The sequence below is a fragment of the Sorex fumeus genome, unplaced genomic scaffold, assembly GCF_029834395.1.
Source record: "Sorex fumeus unplaced genomic scaffold, SorFum_2.1 ptg000007l, whole genome shotgun sequence".
Taxonomy (NCBI): Eukaryota; Metazoa; Chordata; class Mammalia; order Eulipotyphla; family Soricidae; genus Sorex; species Sorex fumeus.
The window spans coordinates 1,649,282-1,659,252 of record NW_026606064.1 but is presented as its reverse complement, the minus strand read 5'-3'; positions in this window follow the sequence as shown (position 1 = coordinate 1,659,252).

The window sequence follows — 9,971 nt, the reverse complement described above, 5'->3', positions numbered from 1 at the left end:
AGAAGCTCAATTCTTAATTTTTTGAGAAATCGCCATATTGTTTTCCATAGAGGCTCAATCAGTCGATATTCCCACGAACAGTGGATTAGGGTGTCCTTTTTTTTTGAGATATCTAGATTTATTTAATATTGAATATATAGTTTATGTGTATATGCATTGCTTTTTTTAAAATTTTTTTTGTTTGTTTGTTTCTTTTTTTTTTACAGTTGTAGATTTATAATTTTTTGTGCTTGGGTTTCGATTATACAATGATCAAATACCCATCCCTCCACCAGTGCCCATTTTCCACCACCATGGATATATCCCCCCACCCCCATCCCCCCATCCTCCCCTGCCTCTATGGCAGGGCAATCCCCTGTGTTCTCTCTCTCCTTTTGGGTGTTGTGGTCTGCAAAAGAGGCATTGAGTGGCAAACATGTTCAGTCCATAGTCTACTTTCAACATGCATCTCCCGTCCTGGGAGGATCCTCCAAACACCCTTTATTTGGTGCTCCCTTCTCTATCTGAACTGCCCTTTCCTCTAGGATACCCGGCTGGCCTCTAAGTTATGGAGTAATCCTCCTGGTGCTGATCTCAGCTATTCTTGGGTATTAATCTCATACTTTGTTACTTTATATCCCCCAGATGAATGCAATCTTTCTATGTCTATCCCTCTCTTTCTGACTCATTTTTCTTAGCATGATACTTTCCATATTGTACCACTTGTATGTAAATTTCATGACTTCATCTTTTCTAACAGCTAATAGTACTCCATTGTGTAGATGTACCAAAGTTTCTTTAACCAGTCATCTGTTCTTGGGCATTCAGGTTTCTTCCAGTTTCTGGCTATTGTAAAGAGTGCTGCAATGAACAAACAAGTGCAGATGTCACTTCGACTATACATTTTTGCCTCTCTGGGATATATTCCCAGGAGTGGTATTGCTGGGTCAAATGGGAGCTCAATTTCTAATTTTTTGAGAATCGTCCATACTGTTTTCCAGAAGGGCTGAACCAGTGGACATTCCCACCAACAGTGAAGGACTGTCCCTCTCACGCCACATCCACGCCAGCATCGGTTGCTTTTGCTCTTTTGAATGTGGGCCAGTCTCTGAGGTGTGAGATGGTATCTCATTGTGGTTTTGATCTGCATCTCCCTGATGGTTAATGATGTAGAGCATTTTCTCATGTGCTTTTTTGCCATTCGGATTTCTTTTTTGAGAAAGATTCTGTTCATTTCATTGCCCCATTTTTGGATGGGGTTGGATGCTTTCTTCTTGTGGAGTTTAACCAGTATTTGGTATATCCTGGATATCAACCCCTTGTCAGATGTGTATTCGGTGAATATCCTTTCCCGTTCTGTAGACTGTCTTTGTATTTTGGTCACTGTTTCTTTGGAGGTGCAGAAGCTTCTTAGTTTAAGATAGTCCCATTTATCTATCTCTGTTTTCACTTGCTCGGCCAGTGGCGTGGCATCTTTGAGATACCATTAACTTCAATGTCATGGAGGGTTTTGCCAACTTTATCTTCAATGTACCTTATGGTTTCTGGTCTGATGTTGAGGTCTTTAATCCATTTTGATCTTACTTTTGTACATGGTGTTATGCAGAGTTCTGAGCCTATTTTTTTGCATGTAGCCGTCCAGTGATGCCAACACAATTTATTAAAGAGGCTTTCCTTACTCCACCTCACATTACTTGCACCTTTATCAAAGATTAGATGATCATATGATTGAGGGGAGATGTCAGTGTATTCAACCCTGTTCCATTGGTCTGCAGTTCTGCCTTTGTTCCAGTACCATGCTGTTTTAATTATTACTGCTTTGTAGTACAGATTGAAGTTAGGGAGGTTGATTCCTCCCATTTTCTTTTTTCCCAAGAATTGCTTTAGCTATTCATGGGGGCTTATTGTATCATATAAATTTCAGGAGTGTTTGCTTAATTTCTTTGAAGAATGTCATGGGTATCCTTATAGGGATTGCATTGAATTTATACAATGCTTTCGGTAGTATTGCCATTTTGACAATGTTAAGTCTCCCGACCCATGAGCAGGGGATATCTTTCCATTTCCTCATGTCCTCTTTTATTTCCTGAAGTAGCGTTTTGTATTTTTCTTTGTATAGGTCCTTTACTTCCTTAGTTTAGCTGATTCCCAGGTTACTTGATTTTCTGGGGCACAATTGTGAACGGGATTTTTTTTTCATGTTGCTTTCTTCTCTCTCACTGTTTGCGTATAGGAAAGCCATGGACTTTTGGTTATTGATTTTATAACCTGCAACTTTACTATACGAGTCTATTGTTTCTAGGAGTTTTTTTGTGGAGGTTATTGGGTTCTCTTAGTAGAGTATCATATCATCTGCGAATAGTGAGAGCTTGATTTCTTCCTTTCCTACCTGAATGCCCTTAATATCTTTTTCTTGCCTAATCGCTATTGCAAGTACTTTCAGTACTATATTGAACAGCATTGGAGAGAGTGGGCATCCCTGTCCGGTCCCTGATCTTAGAGGGAAGGCTCTCTGTTTTTCCCCATTGAGGATGATGCTTGCTGTAGGCTTGTGGTAGATGGCTTTAATTATGTTGAGGAAGGTCCCCTCTATACCCATTTTGGCTAGGGTTTTCATCATTAAGTGGTGCTGGATCTTGTCAAATGCTTTCTCTGCATCTATTGATATAATCATATGCTTTTTATCTTTTCTTTTGTTGATATGATGGATTATGTTGATTGATGTTCGAATGTTAAACCATCCTTGCATCCCTGGGATGAATCCTACTTGGTCATGGTGTATGATCTTTTTGATGAGTAGTTGGATTCTATTTGCTAGTAGTTTGTTGAGGATCTTTGCATCTGTGTTCATCAGGGATATCTGTCTGTAATTCTCTTTCTTTGTGGTATCTCTGTCTGCTTTTGGTATCAGTGTGATATTTGCTTCGTAGAAACTGTTTGGAAGTGTTTTTGATATTTCAATTTCGTGGAAAAGCTTAAAGAGCATTGGGAGTAAGTCCTCTTTAAAGATTTGGAAGAATTCACTAGTGAATCCATCCGGGCCAAGACTTTTGTGCTTGGGGAGACTTTTTATTACCATTTCAATTTCCTTGATGGTGATAGGTCTGTTCTGGTATTCCAGGTCTTCTTGGTTCAGCCTTGGGAGTCTGTAGGAGTCTAGGAATTTATTCATTTCCTCGAGGTTTTGATGTTCCGTGGCATAAAGCTTCTCAAAGTACTCCCTGAGGATCCTCTGAATTTCTATGGTTTCTGTTGTAATGACCACCTTTTCATTTCTGATTCTGTTTATTAGGGTTTTCTCTCTCCCTTTCTTTGTGAGTTTTGCTAGAGGCTTATCGATCTTGTTAATTTTCTCAAAGATCCAGCTCTTGGTTTCATTGATCTTTCGGATTGTTTTTTGGGTTTCCATCTCGTTAATCTCTGCTCTGAGTTTTATTATTTCCTTTCTCCTGTTCGGGTTGTGCTCCTTTTTTTGGTCCTTCTCCAAGCTCTTAAGCTGTGCGGTTAGGTTACTTATGTGTGCTTGCTCCTCCTTCCTGAGGAATGCTTGTAGAGCTATAAACTTTCCTCTTAACACAGCCTTTGCCGTGTCCCATAAGTTTTGGTAACTCGTGTTCTCATTTTCATTCGTTTCTAGGAATCTTTTGATTTCCTCTTTGATTTCCTGTCTATTCCACTCGTTGTTCAATAGTGCACTGTTTAATTTCCAGGTGTTTGATTTAGTTTTCTGTTTTTGCGTGTGATTTACTTCTAATTTCAGTGCATTATGGTCTGAGAAGATTGTTGATACAATCTCTATCTTCTTAATTTTATGGAGGCATGTTTTGTGGCTCAGCATTTGGTCTATCTTGGAGAATGTTCCATGTACGCTTGAGAAGAATGTGTATTCAGCTTTTTGTGGGTGAAGTGTCCTGTATATATCTACTAAGTCCCTTTCTTCCATTGTTTCCCTCAGATGAAGTATGTCCTTGCTAATCTTGAGTCTGGTTGATCTATCAAGAGGTGACAAAGTGGTGTTGAAGTCTCCCACTAGTATTGTGTTGCTCTTGATGTCTTTTTCCAATTCTATGAGTAGTTGTTTTAAGTACTTTGCTGGTCTCTCATTAGGTGCATATACTTTTATTATTGTAAGTTCTTCCTGTTGTACAGATCCTTTGATCAATAAGAAATGGCCTTCACTGTCTCTTATGACCTTCCTCACTCTGAAATCGATGTGGTCTGATATTAGGATGGCTACCCCAGCTTTTATATGGGAGCTGTTTGCCTGTAGGATTGTTTTCCAGCCTTTGACTCTGAGTCTGTGTTTGCTTTGACTATTGAGATGCGTTTCTTGCAGGCAGCAGAATGTTGGGTTCAATTTTCTAATCCATCCTGCCACTCTATGTCTTTTAATTGGTGCATTTAGCCCATTGACATTGAGAGAGATTATTGTTATGGGATTTTGTCCCATTGTTCTGTTAAAATTTGGTGTATTTGAGGGCCCTTTCTTGCCTTAAAGTAGCCCATTTAGTTGTTCTTGTAACCATGGTTTTGAGTCTATGAAGTTCCTGAGCTGTTGTTTGTCTGTGAAACTGTGTGTTGTTCCTTCTATTATGAATGAGAGTCTTGCTGGGAAAAGTATTTTTGAGGAGGCATTTATTTCGTTGAGTTTTTTTACTATGTCCCACCACTGTTTTCGGGCCATGAGGGTTTCATCAGAAAAATCAGCTGTGAATTTTAAGGATGCTCCTTTGTAAGAGATTTCTTTCTTCGATCTTGCTGCTTTCAGAATTTTGTCTCTGTCTAAGGTTTTGGTCATTTTGATTAGAATGTGTCTTGGGGTATTTTTATTCGGATTTCTTCTAGCTGGTACCCTTCAGGCCTCCTGAATGTGGTCACAAGTTTTCTTCAGCTCTGGAAACGTTGTAGCAATGATGTCTTTGACAGTTTCTTCTTCATCAAGGTTTTCTTCCTGTATCTCTGGGACTCCAATAATTCTTATGTTACCCCTCTTGGATTCATCACGATCTTCTCTTGCCATCTGTTCCCGAATTGTGAGTCTCTTTTCCATTTTCTGCTCTTTTCTGGAGAGTCTCTGAACTTCATCTTTGAGCTCACTGATTCTGTTCTCAGCAGCTCTTACTCTGCTGCTGAGGCCTTCCACTGAGCTTTTCAATTCGCCTACGAGATTTTTCAGGTCTGACATTTCTGATTTAATTTTCCTCATTTCTGCCTTCAGATCCTCTTGTCTTCTATTGGCATTGCTTTCCATTGTTTCTTTTAATTCCCTAAGCATCCTAAGTAGCTCCCTTCTGAATTCCTTGTCAGAGAGGTTGTCTAACACTACAGTACTGTTGGTGTCATCTGGGCTAGACTCTTCAATATGAAAGTTTGGTGGGCTTTTGCATTGCTTTACCATTATGAGAGGTGTGGTTTAGTCCTTCACGTTCACTGTTACTATTTTGCTTGATATGCAGTGTGAGTTAAGATAGGCTTATGAGTTATTGGCTACTGTGTTTCTAGTGGCTGAGCTAAAATAGAGAAGTTTCCATCTAAGAAGGTAGCTTATGGTTCCTATGGCATACGTAGTGGGAAAATATTTCATGGCCGCGTTAGCAGCCGCAGCTCCGAAAAGAGTCCCTGGCACTGGGCGAGGAGTTGGGAACGTCTCCTGTTTGGAATTGGAGCCGTTCAGCTTTGTTGCCCAGAGCTGGGCCTCTGTGCCCGTCCCGCGCAGATCAGGGGTTGAAAACCGGCTTTCTAGGAGCTGGATCTAGCTGCGCATGCCCAGAGAGGGTCCCAGGCCCTTGGGGGCGGGCTGTACCTGTTTGGAATTGGAGTCGTTCAGCTTTGTTGCCCAGAGCTGGGCCTCTGTGCCTGTCCCGCGCAGATCAGGGGTTGAAAACCGGCTTTCTAGGAGCTGGATCTAGCTGCGCATGTCCAGAGAGGGTCCCAGGCCCTTGGGGGCGGGCTGTACCTGTTTGGAATTGCTAGGGTGTCCTTTAACACTGGTTGTTTCTACTGTTTTTAATGTGAACCAGTCTCACTGGTGTGAGGTAATATCTTATTGTTGTTTGGGCTTTCTTTTCTCTGATGACCAAAAATGAAGAGCACTTTTTAATATACATATCTGGACATCTGTATTTTTATTCTGAGAAAGTCTCCATTTAGCTCTCCTCCCTGTTTTTTTTTTTTCGTGTGTGTGTGGTGTGTGTGTGTGTGTGTGTGTGTGCATTTTTTAGTCAAGTTTTTGTTGCTAATTTTTTTTTATATAGGAGTACTGCTATTCATTAAGCCATTGATTAAGTGGATTGAATTAGGCATGAACTCCACATTAATTTTTTTTTATTCAGAATGTTAATTTTATTGTTTTTATTATTTTTTTAATCACCATGAAATACAGTTACAAAGTTTTCCTGTTTGAGTTTCAGTCACACAATTAACAAACACCCAACCCTCCAATGGTGCACATCTTCACCACCAAGGTCCCCAGTATCCCCCCCTATCCCACACCTACCATTGCCTCTATGGCAGAAAATCATCCCCATACTCTCTTTTGTATTGCTTGTTTTGAATATAACTATTCTAAAATTTTAGATAACTAGGATCTGGAGAAATCTCTCCAGTGAGCTGCTTGGTTCAGATATTCTTTTGTGTGTCTCTGAATCATGGTTAAACTAAAGTAGCAGCCGGAGGCAGTTTGTGGGCATAACCTCTAGGGTTCCATGGGGAAGGGGGGAATGAGAGGAATTGGCCCAACCCTTATCCCTTGAGGCCTGAAGTTTGCCATCAATGAACCCACACACATGCACTTCTCATTGAGTTCTGGAAGTTGGTGGTCACCAGGTTTTTTTTAGGGGACAGATGTGGGACAAAGCCTGCTACCATCTGAGTGAAGTTGACCTGGCTTAATGTCCTGAGGCATCTTTGCAGTGAGCTACTCGGGTTTTTGTGTGTGTGTATGTGTGTGTGTGTGTGTGTGTCTAGATCATGGCCCTTGTTTCCATAGAAATAAACTATTGGTTTATGCCCTGCAGGGTGCACCTGTCCGTAGAGTGCTACACCTCAGGCCCTAACTGTAGCTTTTGATCTCTTTCGAGATTTATGGGTCTGAAATAAGACCAATAAATGAGCTTATATAGCTGACCCAGAGGTGGTGTGTGAGTGTGGCTCCCACATACCTAACTTTTGGCCATTTAATTTCTTGGTAAACTTGGTCCCAAGTTGTTGGGGTCTGTCCAAAGGCACAGTGGCAATTTTGAGGTATCAGGAAGTCTGAAGACACCATCAGGCTGCTGATGCTCTCCCCCTACAGGTACAGATTGATCTGCTGGTGGCACTATACCCCCTGTTAAATATTTAAGCTTTTAAAAATCTTGTGTAGTTACTCTTTGTCAGATATGTGATTAGTAAATATTTTCTCCCAATTCAGGGGTACCTTTTTGTTTTAGTCCATAGGTTATCTTTTAATCATTGTTTCCTTTATAATGCAGGAGCTTTTGAATTTGATGCGGTTCTATTTATTTTTGCTTCTGTTTGCTTGATGATTGGTATTGAGTCATTGAAGATTCTTATACAATCAATATTATATAGAGTTCTGTTTATGCTTTCCTCATTGTAACTTAGAAATTTGGGTCTAATATTGAGATCCATTTTTCGTGTTGAATTAATTTTTGTATATGACAAAACAGGATACGAATGCTATTCGGGTATCCTAAAGAGGAATAGAAAGAGCTATGCTTAGAATATCACACCTCACTCATGTGAGAGAAGGAATTTGGAGTTCCGACCTCCATAGATGATCAAGAATCAGGGATGCTAGCTCGTTTGCTAAAGCATCGAAAATCAGATGGGGCTGGACATGTAATGCCATTAAGAGACAACTGCTGGACTAAAGGTGTTACTGATTGGATTACACAGGACATCAAAAGAACATGTGGTCACCCACCTACAAGATGGTCATACTTGAGACTCTTCATGTTCCTGGAGTGAGCAGATGTCATTGGGCTACACTAGCACTCAACAGGGATGAATGGAGATATTACTGGCGCCCGCTCGAGCAAATCGATGATCAATGGTAGGACAAGTCATACAAATGATATGACAAAACATGGGGATTAAAATTTGATCATTTTGTTTGCATGTAGCTAACCAGTTTTCCAAACATTGTTCGTTAAAAAGGCCTTTTAGATGTCCATAACTCACATGATCTGTCTTAAGGCTCTCAATTACAAGCCTCACAATCTACTTTTATTCCAGTGTCATACAATCTTAAATACTACATCTTTGTATTATAATTTAAAGTGGGAGAGATAAAAGCTCCCATCTTCTTTATCCATGTATTTCTTTGGCCATCCTGGTAGGATTTTTGTGGGGTTTTTTTGTAATTGTCTTTTTTGGGGTAGCTCTAAGCTCAGGGAACACTCCTGGTGGTGTTCTGGGGACCATATGCAGTGTTGGTTATCAAAACTCTGTCATCTACCTTCCACTGTACTATTGATTTGGCCACTATTCTGCAAATTTGATTTCTCAAAATAAATTTTAACAGTATATCCTCCATATTCTTAAATTATGCCATGGGACCTTTTGTGGGGACTGCATTGAAATTGTGTAGAGTTTTGGTAGGATGGCTATTTTAGCAGTAAAAGTTGTTAAATTGAGTAGAAAATGTATTTCCAGTTCTTTGTGTCTTCTGTTTATTTTCTAAATATATTTTTTATTTGATTCACCCTGATTTGCAGTTACAAAACAACCAATGATGGAGTTTCATGCATATAACATTCTAAATACCACACACCCCCATCAGAATTTTTGTTGTTAATCCCCCAGGAAGGTGATAAGGAATTAGCTAGAGGTTGCTTTCTGTCTCTCTCCCTGTTCCCACAGAATGACAGGAAGAATAACTGTGAGCAGTATGTTTCAGGTTTTGAGGTATGAGACCTTAATATGATGCAGTCTGGGTGTGGAAACTGCTGGTACCCACCCAAAAGGAAGGGGCTCTGCCTCCCTTTCTGAATAGGCCCAGTGAAATCAGCCAGAGGCAAGCCTCACCTGGGTTGGTGGACAAGTAAGCAGAAGGTTGGGTCTTATCTCTTTGTATGTCTACGTAAAAGCTTGTTAATCTTATTTAATTTTTTAAAAATAATTCTGCTTTTGGTTTCACTGATATTTTAAATTTTTGTTCTTGCTTTGATTTACATTTTATTGATTTCTGCTGTTTTATTATTTCCTACTTTCTGCTTTCTTTCAGTTCCCTTTATTGATCTTTTTCTAGTTGCCTAAACTGTGCTGTTATACTATTTATCTGTGTCCTTTCTTTAGTGTATTTTCCATAAGGTCTAATTCACCAGAAGTAAAAGCATAAGAGAAATAAATTTATATACAGTTATATGATTTGCCATAGGAAAAACTCTGAAGTATGATATCAAATTATAAAAATGTGATCTAACAATTTCAAACTTGATTCTGGCTAAAAAATTTTTCATATTACATGCTCTGCAAATACAGTGAGACAATTGAAAAATAGTACAACATATTTAAAAGATAATATGTAGCAATCATTAAAAGAAACATGATTAAGTATAGCATGCACACAAACATATTCTGCAAATAAGTTCCAGAATGTTTCTACTTTTCTCAAGAACTATAGTTTATGTAGTCTTTCTCTGTCACACACACAGAAAATGCTCAATCACATATAAGCACAGAGTTTACAAAATAATTGGAGAATAAAAGGTTAGTGTTGGTTTTAATATGAGAATGTAGCAAAGCAAGACCATTTCCTTTATGAAATGCAGAGCATATTGTCACCATGGAGGCTATGGAGACAATATTAATTTAAGAAAGTCTGAAATTCTGAATAATTAAGAAAAACAATGTAATATAAGAACTTTAAAAGAAATAGTATGACCATCACCACCATTGCTTAGAGTAGAACAAATCTGATCAGTGTGTCACCTATGCAAGAATCTCAAATAAGAAATTTAAAAGAAATAGTATGACCATCACCACCA